This window comes from Nymphalis io, chromosome 25 (genome assembly GCF_905147045.1).
Source record: "Nymphalis io chromosome 25, ilAglIoxx1.1, whole genome shotgun sequence".
NCBI lineage: Eukaryota > Metazoa > Arthropoda > Insecta > Lepidoptera > Nymphalidae > Nymphalis > Nymphalis io.
Window position 1 is genome coordinate 8,784,804 of NC_065912.1, and position 17,555 is coordinate 8,802,358.

At 33.0% G+C, this 17,555-nt stretch overlaps 2 protein-coding genes across 2 annotated transcripts in view; both read right to left on the reverse strand.

Annotated features, from left to right (window-relative positions):
* Positions 1–9,132, reverse strand: part of LOC126778216 (octopamine receptor beta-2R) — a 208,033-nt gene extending 198,901 nt beyond the window's left edge. The window contains exon 1 of the mRNA XM_050501692.1: positions 8,907–9,132. The gene's annotated coding sequence lies outside the window, so the exon portion shown is untranslated. The remainder of the gene's footprint in view (positions 1–8,906) is intronic.
* Positions 1–17,555, reverse strand: part of LOC126778127 (sodium-coupled monocarboxylate transporter 2) — a 279,217-nt gene that overhangs the window by 115,492 nt on the left and 146,170 nt on the right. The window lies entirely within an intron of this gene.

Consider the following 17,555-nt stretch of genomic DNA (forward strand, 5'->3'; position numbering starts at 1 on the left):
GTATTCAATTATCAATTAATTAATTAAAATTACATAACTCAAATCTACCAAATGAATGAAAATGCCTATGCCTAGTGCCTATTGATATAATTATAATTTAAATACCAAATTTTAAGATTTACAGAAGCCAGCTAGTTAAGCTTTTTTTATAATCGCTTGACTTGCAAGATACTATTCATTTTTAATAAAAGAGCTATTTACCTTGTCTATTTATTCTTAATTCTATATATATTTTTAAATGTCTAGTGAAAGCATGATTTCATCAAGAGGGGAATCAACAAATTCATACCTAAGTTTCTCTCACATTATAAAAAAGCCATCCCGCCGCGTCTGTCTGTACGTAGTAAACACAAAAACTGCTGAACGGATTTTTATACAGTTTGCACTAATGGGTAGATTGAACATGAGGAAGGTTTAAATGCATAATTTATTGAGATTTTATGTAAATTGAATGAAATACGACGCTGATTGTTGAAGATTTCAGTAAAAAATATACCGACTGGGAGCATTACTGTCATGCACTGAGTAAACCAATCACAAATCAATCGTCTTTCACCGTCCACTGCTGGACGAAAGCTTCCCCCATAGAACGCCAACCATCCCAATCTTGGACAGCCCGTCCATCCCTTATCTGCCACCTTTTTCAAATCGTCGGTCCACCTTGCCCCAGGGTATCCTACACTACGATATACTATCATGAATAGACTTATATGTATGTATTTCGAATTTACGATATAAACGTTTTATGCTCTTATTCTATCCATGAGAGCCAGGACGGGTAGCTATATAATATTACAATATTCAAATTTTAGTTAAAATGTCTGTTAGGTTATATGTAAACGAATGAGCGTCGAACAATATTTTTTCAGGTATTTTTTTTTTGTAATTTTTTGCAAAAAGCCTAACCGGTCCAATTTATATCAAAACAAAACATATAGCTTTTTATATCTATCTTTATATGCTTTCTGTTTTCGAAAGCTTCAAATTGATTTTCAAACTAAATTTCCACAGTTTAAATTGGTTCTAAAACGTCCGTGAAGTGAGGTTAAGCTTAGGTGGCATTTTAATAAAACAACTTTAATAATATTTGCATTATATACACAGAGATAATATTTTTCTTGTTTCATCTTCTAGTACGGCTTTGTTCAAGTCACTCTTAGGTAAGACTAAACTTAGTATGTTTATGTACCGGTTGAAGAGTGAGCAAGCCAGTCTAACCACAGACACATAGGACATAGCTTGGTTGCGCAATGGTGATATTAGGAATAATATTTCTTACATCGCCAATGTCCATGGGTGGTGACCATTTATCATGTATTTGCCTATTAGCCAGCTTGCCTACCTATCTACACATATTATAAATACGAAAGTAATTATCTCTGTGTTACGCTATAACGGGTAAACTGATTTTGATGACATGTTATGTTATGAAGCAAGCCGAAGATTAAGCCGAGATGGCTCAGTGGTAAATCTTAACCGATGATCGTGGGTTCAAATCCGGGCAAGCACCACTGAATTTTCATGTGCAGACACATTAATGTCTTTGTAATTCATCTCGTGCTTGACGGTGAGGAAATCTGGATGTAAAATTCTGCCACATGTGCATTCCACCAACCCGAATTGGAGCAGCGAGGTAGAATAAGCTAAAACCCTTCTCCTCAAAATAGGGAGTGGGACATTCACAGGCTGATATAAGAAGCAAGCTTGAACCTTAAAAACTATTAAACCTAACAACTGACACCCTAAAATGCGGCCAAAAATTAGTTATAAATAAAAAAATTTTTTTTTAGGCTTATTCGAAATTGTACCTTTATTATAAAAATTTGAAAAAACATCTTATTTCTAATTATTTTTATTGATAACTCAAGCTCTTCAATATCTTTCCAAACGATAAACGGTACTTATTTTTCTTTGTCTATTTATATATAGATATTGGTATTGGTAGGTAGCATTATACCAATTAAAGAATAAATAAGCCTCGGTGTCTTATTTGTTCTTATTTCTGTGACTCCAATTCGTAGTCTGACCTTTCGTGAGAGCCTATCTCCTGAATAGATATTATTCCGATGTTTTTTCTAGCAATCTTTTTTAAAAACTCGCCCATTTATAACTGTCAGGGGCAGGGGCCGTTAAAATGTTTTACGACCTGAATATATAGAATTTACTAGAACGTCTATTAAATCAATGGGTAGTCGGTTCTTGTTACAGTAAAAATATTTTTTTATTAACAGTTCTATTTATGTTTTGGGAAAACAATAAAAAATAAAATAAATTCTTGTTTAACAATATTTATAAAATATATACTCACTCATTTCATATTCTACCGCTCATTATTATTTTATTATTCCAGTTTGAGGGTAAGTGAGTCAGTGTAACTACAACACAAGGGACTTAACACTCAGTTACCAAGGTTGGTGCAATGGAAAAAGGACGATAAGAACGATAAAGGTTAATAGTTCATACAAATCTAATATTTTAGTTGGCGGTGACAACTCACCGCACTGAAGACCTTAACCTAGCAAGCATGTCATGTAAGAATTTTAATTCACTCTAACTTAAATATACCTAGACAATAACTTATAATTATTATACTAAGTTTGGCAAACCAAGCAAAAGGAAACTGTTTAATAAGTTCATGTAATAACGCTAAGTTAAAAACTGTATCAAGTTATATTAGAAGCATATTGCAGTGAAGCACGTCTTAACTTTAATATACGACAGCTGGTTCCGTAGAACTTTCTATTTGAAATGTTAGGAAACAAATTTTAAATGGAAATGAAGGACATTTTTTTATATAGAAATAGAAGTTATGTTTCAAGTGCTTTCAACATTAATTGAGTGCGACACTCGAATTAGTTATTTGTTTGTTTATTTTTTACTGAATTGTAAAGTTTTCAAAAGGCTCAATAATTAATAGTTATATTATAAAGTTGTGTCCGCTCGTACGGCAACCTAGAAAACTTTAAAAATTGTCAATCATAAATTTAAAAATAATGTTATTGTGCTCTCTGTTATTATACAACCCCAATGACTTTATTTATATTTTTTTAATGACTTTATTTTATTATATATTACTTTCCACCCGCGTGTGAAGAAGGTGGTAGATATTTGGTTCTTTTATGGTCTTTTCTGTTCCCTTAACGTATATATACATATGTAAAATGTCATGATATTTGGTTGAGTAGGTAAGACGTGAAAGCGTGAAACAAACTGTTACTGGTGGTAGAGCTTTATGCAAGCTCGTCTGGGTAGGTACCACCCACTCATCAGATATTCTACCGCAAAACTGCAGTACTTGGTGTTGTTGTTTTCCAGTTTGAAGGGTGAGTGAGGCAGTGTAATTACAGGCACAAGGAACATAACATCTTAGATCGCAAGGTTGTTGGCGCATTGGTGATGTAAACGATGGTTAACTTTTTTTACAATGTCAATGTCTATGGGCGTTGGTGAACACTTACCATTAGGGTGGCCCATATGCTCGTCTGCCTTCCTATGCTATATAAAAAAAAACGAATAAACAAACTCACTTTCACATTTATAACATTTATAACGATAACTTTTATTGGTGGTAGGGCTTTGTGCCCGTCCGGGTACCATCCACTTATCACATATTCTACTGCTAAACATCTATACTTAGTATTCTTATTTTCCGGTTTGTAAGGTGAGCAAGCCGGTGTACCTTACTCAAGGGATGTAACATCTTAGTTCCTAAAGTCGGTGGCACTATGACGATGTAAGGGATGACTTATATTTCTTACATCAATGTCTATGGGCGGTAGTGACCACTTACCAGCTGGTGGCCCATTAGCCAGTCTGCCTAAGGAAAAAAAAGAAAACTCTCTCCATCGAGAATTAATATGATTTATTGCGCCAATTAGGAACTATCAGCTGGATTTAAAAAGAATCTATAATATGGGTTAGACAAACCACTTATTAAGTTAAGCTGTGGGCTACATAGCTTCATACAACGACCTTGAGGAATGGAGTAGCAACTAAAAACATGATCCAATATGGTAAACTGCATTGCAGGTATTTAGAATGCAAATTCAATGAAATAGAAACCGCAGGACACTACTAATTTTTATTAAAGCCATGACGTCATTAGAAAAAATAAAATAATATTTTTGAAGTAAGATGGGTAGCTAGTTAAGTATAATATTATATCTAAACAAACAAAATAATTCACATATCTATATATATTTCAAAATATATGTAAATGGTTGCAAATGTTACATAAATTTCCATTATAACGGGTGATTGATCATTCAGAAATTCTAAAATAAGACACGCCATTAGAAAGCGGTCGAGTTGTGATAAACCATTGACTTGGAAGACTCTTCGATGAGCAATTAAAAGGCATTCCTCATAAATTTCATATGAAGTTTAAAACTAGTGTTTGAGCAGAGATTAGACTTAAGTGCGATTGCGGATTCAAATCATACACTTTGCACTTTTTATGTGCTTTTCTTGTGTTCGTTGGTGAAGGAAAATATTGTGAGCGGCTTGCTCACAATGTTTAGGATGAAAATTTATCACATATCAGGAAATTTACTGGTTATCTCTTTCTTTACTACTTTGAAACTACAAAATGAAAAAAAAAAATTGTAAATTATTACATTTTCATTTTGTAGCTTGTTGTTCATGTTATTTATCATCCGTTTATTTATTTTTTAATTGAGCAAAATAATTTCAATGTCAAATACGAGTGCTAAGTTTTTATGATATCCAAGTAAAATATTTCTAATTTAAATGAAGCAGTTACTGATCTTACGTTAGGCACCTTAAATATTAAATACAAACTTAACTTTGATAAGCTATTTGCAAGCATTTATCTCCAAATAGGTTGCAGCTGATCAATTTTATATTATTTGGACTCTGACTCTATTTATAACAAAATCTATCTGTATAGTAGGAAATAATTTTCGAAAATTACACTTTAATGGAGATATCAAAAATAAATACAGTTAATAGAAAATATATTCTACCGCCAAACAGCAATACTTTGTATACTTGTGTTCCGGTTTGAAGGGTCACAGTTCCTAAAGATGATGACAGTTCCAAAAAGCGGCGCAGTGACGAAGCAAGGGATGGTAAAAAATTCATGGAGCGCCATTCATGCCTAAGCGTGGTCTCCACTCTAACACGTGTCGGTTCCATCGGCCATCGATGCTCTCGGAGACACGACTAGCCCACTTCTACTTCAGCATGCTAATTCAACGTGCGATGTCGGTGACTAGTTCTCTGGCGAATGTCCTCATTTCGGATTCTATCTTAAGCTTGTGGACCAGCCTTACGGTGAATGTCCACGTTTCGGCACCATAAGTCATTACAGGTAGGACGCACTGATTGAAGTCTGCCTACTTATTTGGAATAAAGAAATACACATATGTATAATAATTAATACCGCAAGTGAAGTATATCTTTCAAATGTACACAGCTTACACTGTTGTATATCAAAATATTCTTTATTCAAGCAGAATGGTGATTTCTTCCATATAATCTCAGGATTAGAGTTTGACATTTAAAGATATAAACTGTTGGTGCATTATTAGCACAGCAAAGATCATCATTGAAATGTATAAAGCATTACCCAGTTCACTAACAATGATAAATGTGTCAATTGTAATACAGCGGCTGGCTTACAATATAATGAATGAATTGTATGAATATACACGAAATGGTTTGATCTATTGAATGACACGATTCTCTCAATACAAAGCATAATACGTTTGTTATTAAAATGTATATTGTAGTAATTGTCTCTGTATTATTTTTTTACGAGCAGATATAAAAAGAGCGGTTCAATTTGCTTGCTTTATAATATCGAACGCCGCTTTTCTTTTTTAAGAGTTAACATTTTAATGTGTAACCTAAAATGTGTGTGTTTTATTACTAAAAAAATAACGTTTTATTTATTTTGAAAACGATAAATTATTTGCGACAAATGAATTAAAACAGATTTTTCATTCTTCAACTTTAAATTTCACTACTGGATAGCAAAATAAAAAAAAAATATGAAAAAAATTATCCTTAGTCCTAAATAAAGAAATCAATAGAAATAGTAAAAAAAACTCAGCTACTCTTTTTCTACCTCGTTAGTCTAATGGCTAGATACCGAAGTCCTGGGCTCAAAACCAAATCGGGCCGATGAAAAGTTACTGGTTTTTTCAGTCGAAGATTCTCTGTAGCTGCACGGAGCTTGGTATACTATGGAAGTGTGTACACTCTCGTGCCGGAAAGCAAATAAAACCTTTGCTCCTGCACCTGAGCTCTTTCCAATCGTGTTGGATTGCTGTCTTGTGTATATGCGCCAACTTCGACATACTCTGATGATGTGGTCGAAGCGATGTACGAGGACATCGCAAAGGCCCTCAACGACACCTCGAAGGCCCACTAAAATGTTGTTATGGGAGACTTTAAAGCTAAAGAGGGAGTACAAGATAGCGGTGAATCGAAAGTCGGACCTTACGGCTTGGGCTGCAGAAATCACAGGTGGCAAATGCTGGTAAACTTTCTCGAAGCGCAGGGGCTCTTTTTGATGAATTCTTTCTTTCAAAAGAAGCCTCAGAGGAGGTGGACATGGTGAAGCCCCGATAACGTGACAAGGAACGAGGTAGACTTTATCATTTCGAATAAAAGGCACATTTTTAGAGATGTTTCAGTGATCAACAGGTTTAATACCGGAAGTGATCACCACTTGGTTCGAGGCACTCTAAATATCGACTTCAAAGCCGAAAGATCGAGAATGATGAGGTCTACTCTCCAACCTACCATACTCCAAGCTGCTCAAGGCTCCGAAAAGTTCCAAATGGAACTTCAAAATTAATTCACCGCGTTGGAAACCGTAAACAGCATTGATGAGAAAATCGACACGCTGGTCAAAATACTGCAAAACACATCCCGCAAGTGTCTTCCGCCACAGAGAAGAGACAACGCACCAAAACTCTCTGCTGAGACACTCGAGCTCATGAGAAAACGACGAGAACTACCATCGTTTTTGTCAGATAAGGCCTTAAACCAAACAATAAAAACCGACGCTCTCCGACGCTCCAGTACCCGTGCCATCAAGGCTGCGATTGAGCAAAATCGGGGATCGAAAGTGTTCGCTCGCAAGCTTGGGAGGCCGCGTCTGACAAAACTTAAAACTGAAAATGGTGGGGTCGTTACCTCTAGGCCTGAGATTGTCGGAGAAGTAGAGAGGTTTTATGGGCAGTTGTTCTCTTCAAGATCGGATAAACCCGTGGGAATCAGTATTGATGACCAGCGCGCCCCTCTTACGTGCCATTACTCCGAGGAGCTCCCGGTCGTTGACCAAGGCGAGATTAGGGCGGCTCTAGAACAGCTTAAATCACAACAGAATCACAACAGAGTTGCTTAAGGCAGGCGGGACTCCAGTCCTAAAAGAGCTAGCAAGCCTCTTTAATTCCGTCATCCAACATGGCAAGACCCCGGAAACGTGGAGCGGGAGTGAAGTAGTACTGTTTTTCAAGAGAGGTGATAAAACCCTCTTGAAAAACTACAGACCGATTGGTCACGTGACTCATGAGGGAGATTTCCCTCCTGAGTCACGTGTATAAGCTGTTCTCAAGAGTCGTCACGAACCGTCTCGCCAGACGACTTGACGAGTTCCAGCCCCCAGAGCAAGCCGGCTTTCGATCAGGCTACAGCACCGTGGACCACATCCATACTGTTCGGCAGATTGTGCAGAAGACCAAAGAGTACAATCAGCCACTGTGTATGGCATTTGTGGACTACGAGAAAGCCTTCGACTCCATCGAAAGTAAATTGCATGAACAATTTGCAATAAATCTCGCTAGAATTAAAGGTTAAGAAAAATTGCGAATGAAACATTCAAATGACAATATAATGGCCGATCTTTGTTAAATTATATTTAAACTTAAGTCGATTAATTAGCATTTTGTTGTAAAGTTCGCAATTAGTCGATTAACAATGTAGCTAAATTTATTATAAGCCAACGGTTTTCACGATTCGGGCGACGTATGATGTATAATGATTTACAATGACGTATTTATAACGAATGTTAGTAAAAAAAAAGTCGTTTGGCCGCCATTTTGAATAAATTATAACAGAATATACAAAATTGTATTATCACCAGCACTAAAATTGTGTGCAGAATTCGAGTGAAATGAAAAGAGTTGGCTTAAAATTCGTTTCCAAGATTGGTTCAAAATCAAAAGTATAGTTGAGTATTACAGTTTAATGAATGTTACTAAGTTTATTATTTGGTTCATTGATATTACGAATATACGAATATTATAGGACGCCATGTTATGTTACACTGGATTTATTTTATGTGATCATAAATACATTTTATATGATAATAATACTAATAAGATTGTACTCCGGTCTTCATTTTTAAATTTAATAAATCTTTATAGTTTAAGCCTAATTTATATAACCTATTAAAATGATTATTATTTCACATCAATTTTGAATCGATAATAGTGATGTAAATAAAAGATGTAAGTTATTTTCTAAATTCAAAAGATATTTTTTTTTTATTGAGAATTTAGGAATACGTTTTTGTTTCGCTAAATAATGCGTTGAAAATAATTTAGACGGTAAAAATATAACAGTTCTCGATAAAATGACATCTACAAAAAGGCGGTACTTTCCAACGTTTTCTTTTATGCTTCAACACCTTTTTTTGGATTGAAGATAAATCATCTTACAATAAAAGTTTAATTAAAATAATAATTTGCTTAAATAAATTTCCTTTAAAAATTAGTTGCAATATATTCAATAGTCATTAGATTTTTTTAATAAAATTACTAATTAAACAACCAAAAAAATCCCGTTAACTTTATCATAACACATTAAATTAAAAAAAAAAAACAGGAAAGGTAAAAAAAACAGTTAAATAATTATTAATATTGTCAACTTACGTATTCTACCAGCGTCGATTTTCTTGTATCACGATTAAAAAAAATCTTTTAGATAGAACACTATCACACACTCGAACATTCGTTGAAATTCCCCACTGTCACCATTAATTCATAATACACTTAAGCGTTTGAGATCGTGCGACAAAAATAGTGTGATCATCTTGCGACAATCGAATTTTTACTCATCCATTATATTGTACGCCTACGCGACACGTACACACGCCACGGCGGTCCGCGAACGACTGACCTGGGAGCTACGCTGGTAGGAAAACGCGGGAAATGAAGAAGAAAACGCGCGAATTTTTTTTATCTGTGGACGTTTTTGCATGTTATTGCCGGTCATCAGAGTGGAAGAATTTTTTAATTATTAAGAAATGTAGCTTACCCTACAATTTATGAATATTTCATTTCGAATAAATATGCCTCGGATTAAAGTTCTTCGGAAAGTTATTCTTAATCATGTATAATATAAAAGTAGAAGCTGACAAGAGAGGAGGTCCAGCGTTGAAACATTTACTCATTCCCCCTGATCCTAACACGCGAGCAAAGCCGTGGGAATAATGTAGTAGTATATAGATATAAATACAGATTATACATAATACATTGATTAATGATATTATTATTATTAATTATATTATTCACATTTGATTTTTTTATATACAAAACATGAAAATTACCGAATTTTTATTAACGCTTTTTATTTTATGTACAAAATTTTGTGTCAAATAATTAATCTCATCAATTATATGTTATTTATTAAATCATTCAAATCATATAATATTATATCTAATTAATATCCTACTATGATTTACATTTTTAATAATCAATAAAAAATAACTAATATTTTATTTCTAAAAATGAAAAGAGTTTTTATATAAATGAACGATATAATTTTTCGGTTACAATGTTTATAAATAGGAGAAATATATTATCTGTGAAAACATTTCAGATTTATTTTGTGTCGTTTCCTTATTTCGTTTGTATAAAAATGGATGCTGTATAAAGAAGGCTATTTCAAGAATTATTTATATAATAAAAGACATTATTTTTGTATTACATTAATTATTATATATTATTAATACAATTCTCAAGCGTGTGATTTTTTTAAAAAAGAATTACATTTATGGAAAATCCGAAATATGTGTTATTAAAAAAAGTATAGAGCGATTTAAAATTTGAATAATTCATTAAATAATATGGTGATATTATCCACCGTGATATTATGATCTAATTATTGTCATCTTTATTTCCAACATGAAGCCGAGTAGGACTTATTTATTTTTGTTTTAATTAATTTAATGATGACAGTGAAAAACCATAATTTGATATACTGAATTATTGAAGCAACGTTGTGGATAATTCAGCGTGATAGAGCTGTAAATATTCCTTCTCAGGATAGGTGGTAATCTTCTTATTTATCGTCTGTTCCTATATCCTCAAGATTTAGAAGGGTTTTAATGAAATCCAGAGTATTTCCTTTGGTTTAACATAACCTTAACATAAATAGACATTTTTTTAATATTGTCTTGTTCCAATTTTAATTTATAACATTTGATATGTTTGGTCTTTTAAAATATATCATTTACTGACACAACCTTTATTGTATGTAGAGATTTGTTGCTCAAACCCACGTCCGATTGGGGTCAATTGAACCCTTTTTTAATTGCTTTTTATACAAATATAATTGGCCCCTCTTTCTTGTTTTGTTGTTTATTAAATTAATCGACACTACAAATATACAGATGAAATAATCTTTATATGGAAAAAGCCTGTCTGATTACGCACTAATACTGAAAAAAGAAAAAAGGCTTTATCAGGGATACCTGATGTTAATTGGTCACCGTCCATAGACATTGGCATTGTGAGAAATATTAACCATAACTTACATCGCTAATGCGTCACCAACCCTGGGAACTAGGATGTCCTTTATACCTGTTGTTACACTGGCTTGCTCACCCTTCAAACCGGAAATAACAATATATGATGTGCCTGTGGTAGGTATCCAGACGGGCTCGCACAAATTCCTTTTTCGTTTATAGCTTATTTCATTATGCTACTCCAATGTAGGTTGAATATATATGGCAGAGTTATTTTTGACACATGTAACTTTTTCACGATGTTTTCCCGAAACCTAGGAGATTAATTGAAAAAACAATTTAAGTTCATGGAAACTGGGAAGTGCTTAAGGTTTGAATCCACATTACTCGGTTAAGATTAAAGAGTTCTACTGAGCCATCTCAGATCTTAATTCAATGAGTAACAATTTGTAGAAAACAAGCGTTTGTTTCTATATGATCATGAGAACGAATGTAATAAAAAATGCAAGTATGCTAGTGAACACATTTGCACTAAAATATGTCAGCTGTGGATGATCGTTCAAGATATTTTTATCATTAAATCAAAGGAGACTAATAACAAAAATCTACTAAATCGAAGTTATTCTGTTTAATCGTAGCGGAAATGCGTCACAGCTGGACTGAAACTTGCACTTGAAAGGTCTAAAAACTCATTTAACACTTTTTGAAGAATCAATATCCATGTCAATGTGTGGAGGTTCATAATCATCGAGTCTTACTTTAGGACTTAAAAAATAAAATTGAAAAGAAACCTTATTAGGCATAGGGTCATTTGTTTGTCTTAGGTTCTTATTTTGAAATTGATATTTGACTGTAATATTTTTGACATGTATTAAATTTTTTTATACGAAAAACAAGTTTTTTTATAGGATTATACCCTTGATATTCTGTATTAGCACAGTCGATTCGATTTTCAAAATTTACATAACATTTAAAGTATAGATTTCAACGATATATTGCAAAGTCATATTTTTATATAAATTTAATTAGATTTTCATTAATATAATTATGTGTTCCTTTATATTAAGCCGAAATAGCCCGGTGGTAAACACGCGTGAATCTTAACCGATGATCGTGGGTTCAAGCCCCGGAAAGCACCACTGAATTTTCATGTGCTTAATTTGTGATTATAATTCATCTCGTACGTTACGGTGAATTGAAACATCGTGAGGAAAATGTGTCTAATTTCACTGAAATTCCACCAACCCGCACTGGAGAAGCGTGGTGGAATAGCTCCAAACCTTCTCCTCATAAAAGGTATATTCTCCTCATAATAGGTAAGAGTAACTACTGTTTTATTTGTCTGTACTGTACTTTGTGATTGAAACTATATTTCAAAGTGATTACATAAAATTGTTATTTCACATAAAATTTAATCTTGTGAAATGTGAAATTTGTGAAAAAAATGAGTGCCTACTCGAATAAAGCATATTTTGATTAATTGATGTCTGAAGTTTTGAGGAACTATGTGAATTAAACGTTAAGATTGCAACATTAAAATGTAACATTTAAAAACAAAACATATCTGACATAAACGTTTAAAATTGAAGCGTGGGTTTTTTTTATTTTGTAAAAAAATTGCTGTATAAAATTTTAATTTATTTATTTTTAATTTGTTACAAAAAATATTTAAAAGACTAAGCACTGAAATTTGCTTATCCTTTGTAGTGTGTTGTGTTTCCACTAGCTCACCCAAGAAATAATAATTAAGACGGACAAATAAGAAGTCAGTAATTATACAGAATCAAACTTGCAATGTATTTAACTTGCAATTAATTTTCTTTATATAAATAAATTTAATTTTTAAATAGTTTAACAAAACAAATAATATTTGAAGATTATAAAGATATACTCAAATGATATAATAGAGTTAAGACTTAGTATTATGACTAAGCAATGTATCAATATAGCTATTTGAAGACCAATAAAAAAGCCACTGGTATTTTAAAAACGGAATGTCTTAACTACCAATAGGATTATATGGTATGTCTATATCTGACACAGATTAAAATGTTACATTTTTATTATACGTTACACCTTCGTTTAATCTTGATTATTCATTCATGTGTATGATGACGAGTAAACTTGATATTATGAGATTCACTGGTGGTAGGGCTTTGTGCAAGCTCGTCTGGGTAGGTACCACCCACTCATCAGATATTCTACCGCAAAACAGCAATACTTGATATTGTTGTGTTTCCGTTTGAAGGGTGAGTGAGCCAGTGTAATTACAGGCTCAAGGGACATAAAATCTTAGTTCCCAAGGTTGGTGGCGCATTGGCTATAAGCGATGGTTGACATTTCTTACAATGCCAATGTCTAAGGGCGTTTGGTGACCACTTACCATCAGGTGGCCCATATGCTCGTCCACCTTTCTATTCTATAAAAAAAAAAAAGATCTGACAAGGAATATATTTAAAAGTTTTGTCAAAAAATTAGTAATAATAAATAAGGCACTAAAGGATTTAAAAAAAAGTGAATACGTAACGAGCTTATTCTCGCATTTTTGATATATTGTAGTATTATATAAAAATAAACCCGCAAAGAATTTCATATTGATTGCAAAGCAAACAAAATTTTGGATTATATTTGAACAATTAAACAAAGAACCGAAGGGTTTGTATTTATTTTAGTCTCATTTCGAATGTGAAGATTTAAAAAAAAAAAAATGAATAGGAATGTAAATATTATAGTAATTTGAATTTTAATCACGAAATCTCGAACAGGGACGAAATGAAATATTTAACTTTGATGAATTTTCGTTTTATATATATTCAAGCTATTGTCACCAAGAATTTGATCATCATTAGTGACACTAGAGCGGTATATACAATGTATGGTGTTTAACACAATATTAAAGCCGGATAAACCCGGATAAGTAGTTTGAGTAAAATCGAAAAAAAAAAACAAACAAACACAACTTTCTTCCCGTTCTGCACACATTCCATCGCCACACAGTAATACTGAGTATTGTTGTGTTCCGGTTGAAACGGTGAGTGAGCCAGTGTAATTAAAGTCACAAGGAATATAACATCTTAGTTCCCAAGATTAGTGGCGCTTTGGCAACATTCGGAATGGTTAAAATTTCTTACAGCGCCAACGTCTTTGGGTGGTGGTGACCACTTGCCTGATGGTCCGCTTGTCCGTCCGTCGTATATTATATAAAAGAAAACGACCACAATTATTTTATCTCGGTTAATTTATTGGTGAATGCTGTATGATTATATATAATTATTTATATATTATGCTTATTAAATTTATATAATTAATGAAAAAAAGAACTACTTCTAAGCCAGTGGTAGTGTTACATTAATTTTAACTTTAAAAATCATGATCCAAAAGTTCTAAAAAAATATGATTGCTTAATTTTGATTTTGTTGGCTATATAACTTTTAGTTAGGACTGTTTTGAGCAAACTATGACAAACTGTGGGTACTTTTATATAATAAGAAGCGAGTATGAATAACTAAACTTTAACGCGAGTGAAATCGCAGGGCACGGAAATGTTCAGTGTAATCGACAAAGATTGTTAGCTTTCAAATTTCTTGGGGTCGAGTGAATACGAAGGTAAGAGGAAAATGTTAAGGTTTCATATATTTCGTTATTTAACTTATTACATATAATATATAATAATAATCTGTTGTAATTAAAGAAGGATTATAATAATAATATCTTGGGATATTATTCACACACGGCCATCTCAACCCAAATTTAGCAGAGCTCCTATGGAAACCAGACACAGACAACTGATATACTACATATACTACTTTTCTTGTGTAAATACATACTTATATAGATAATCATACCAAGACTCAGGACAAACAGATAAGTTTGTGCACACAATGCACACAAATGTATGTCTGGGTGGGAATCGAACCCACAACCTTCGGCGTGAAAGGCAAGTATATACCAAACACGTCAACCGGCTCGTCAAAGGATTGAACATAAAAAAACCTTATATTTATATGTATGCTGTATGTACTACATACAGTTTTTCATTGATATATTATCTTATGCGTAATACAACACTATTCCACTTAACTATTTATATCCGCTTTAATTTTACCAATGATATCACTTAAATGTTTCCTACTGCGAAACAGGAATATTGTATTGCTAAGTTGCTATTTGAGTAGTGAGTTAGCTCGTGAATTTTTCAACGGTCAAAGGTAATCATATAAGGTGATGCTTATTATACATATCTTTAGTACCTACCTGGGCGAATGTACTTCGCTCGGCTCCAATTTAATAATTCATGTTAATTTTTTTTTGTGAAAAATCTGTAAATTATTATTATTGTAATTTTTGTTTTTTTTTTTATTATTTATTGTCTTGTATATATGATCCTTGTTTGGTTCCAATAAATGATTTTATTATTTATTATTATAATACTTTATCAAAATACCAAATTAAGAGCCGTTTCCGTTTTTAAATAATTTCAATATACAAAATCCAATATTGAAAGTTGATACTTTAAGACACCAATATTTCTGAAATTGACGACATTGAAAGCGTTTCATTGAAAACATGAGGTTAAAAATTATTGAATTTCATTCATACATTCAAAAGCTAAAATATCTACAGAGTTTAACCTTATTGGTCGCTTTACAATATAAAAACACAGGATTGGTTATAACTTCGATTTTTTTTATAAAAGTAGTCGGTTTGCAAATGGGGCCATCTGATATTAGTCATCACCACCCAGACTGCAAGAAATACTAACCATTCCTTACATCGCCAATGCGTCACTGACAACGAGAACTAAGATGTTATGTCCTTTATGCCTTTACACAGGCTCTTCCGCCCCTCAAACCGAAACAGGACAGTACTAAGTAATGAGGTTTGGAGCTAGAATAAATAACGAGTGGTGACCCAGACGAGCTTGCACAGAGCCCGACTACAAAGTAAAACATATTGTGCTAACTGCGTTGGTCTTACTTATATCTTCTACGGCACACGTTTTTGGTATTGGGTTCAAATCCTGAGTCACATTATAATGGTTCCCAAGTGATCAAAATTAATGTGTTCTATTTACTGAGCCATCTGGAATCATTTATATATCTAAAACTGATAAATATATAAAATGTTCATAAAATTGATGACGATTATGTACATAATAACTTTAATATATATTCAATTTATTTTTTTATCGTACAAGCTTTTGATTGTCCCACTGCTGGGCTAAGGCCTTCTCTCCCTTTTTGAGGAGAAGGTATGGAGCGTATTCTAACACGCTGCTCCAGTGCGGGTTGGTAGAATACACATGTGGCAGAATTTCAGTGAAATTAGACACATGCAGGTTTCCTCGCGGTGTTTTCCTTCACCGTAAAACACGAGATGAATTATAATCACAAATTAAGCACATGAAAATTCAGTGGTATTTTCCCGGGTTTGAACCCACGATCATCGGTTAGGATTCACGCGTTCTTACTGGGCCATCTCGGCTTCTTTTATTGGCTTTTTTTATTGTCATTTTAGCGAAAATCAACGTAAAAATGACATTAACACGACTTACGTAAACGATGATAATACGAAACTATACGTATCCCTCTCTTTCCCAATGAGATAAAAGGAGATAAGCAACAACACAGCACAAACGCTTGGGATAAACTCAATTAGTTAATTAGATGGAGGGACAGATAGCCGTCTAGCAGCGATGGCTATTGCGATCCTGTGTAATCATGTTGCTCCTAGTTAGAGAGCTGACAAGAAATTTTAACAACTCTTTTAAATTAAAAAATATTATAGCGGACGATAATTTTAAATAATACCTTTTAATATTAAATAAATAAAATAAAGAATCATATACAAATGCACATTGCTATATATGTAAGTTATTTATATTGCAATGTTATTATCTCATATGACTCTATCATTAGATACGTAGGGTTTTATGTTAGTTCAGTAACAGATTGTGAATGTCCCACTGCTGGGCTAAGGCCTCCTCTCCTTTTTTGAGGAGAAGGCTTGGAGCTTATTCCACAGAATAGAATTTCAGTGAAATTTGACACATGCAGGTTTCCTCACGATGCTTTCCTTCACCGTCAAGCACAAGATGAATTATAAATACAAATTAAGCACATGAAAATTCAGTGGTGCTTGCCCGGGTTTGAACCCACCATCATCGGTTAAGATTCACGCGTTCTAACTACTGGGTCATCTCGGCTTATGATAGTTCGTCTTGCAAAAATTTTCATCAAGCTAATTATACAAATAACTTTATAAATTTAATAATTTATACAATACTCAATAATTAGTTTTGCTTAGTTCATTTAATTTTCAATGGTACTTCAGCGTAAATAATTGTTATCAGTAAAAGCGTGACCATTATTATTAAAATATGTCGTTAAAATTTATCCTTTACATTGAACCTATGATGTTTATTACTCGGATTCTTTCTATTATATATTATTATTCAAGTTTATTAGTTTTCAAACAAAATTCCTCAATTTTGTATAGAACAGTATTGAATATAAAAATAAGCTATCAAATTACAAGATAAGCGGAAATAACCCAGAGGCTGGAACCTTTGAATCATAACTAAATTCGAGCAGCCACTGAATTTTTACGTGCTTAATTTGTGTTTATAATTCATCCCTTCGGAAGGAAAACTTGCATGTATCATATTAAATTATACTACATATTTATTCACCAACCCGAATTAAAGCAGCGTGGAATAAGCTCCAAGCTTCTCCTTAAAAGGAGAGGGAAAAGTGAAGGCCCAGCTGTGGGATGTTTGCTAGTTATTACTTGTACTTTAAAGTCATAATCATAATCATTTATTAAATCTATG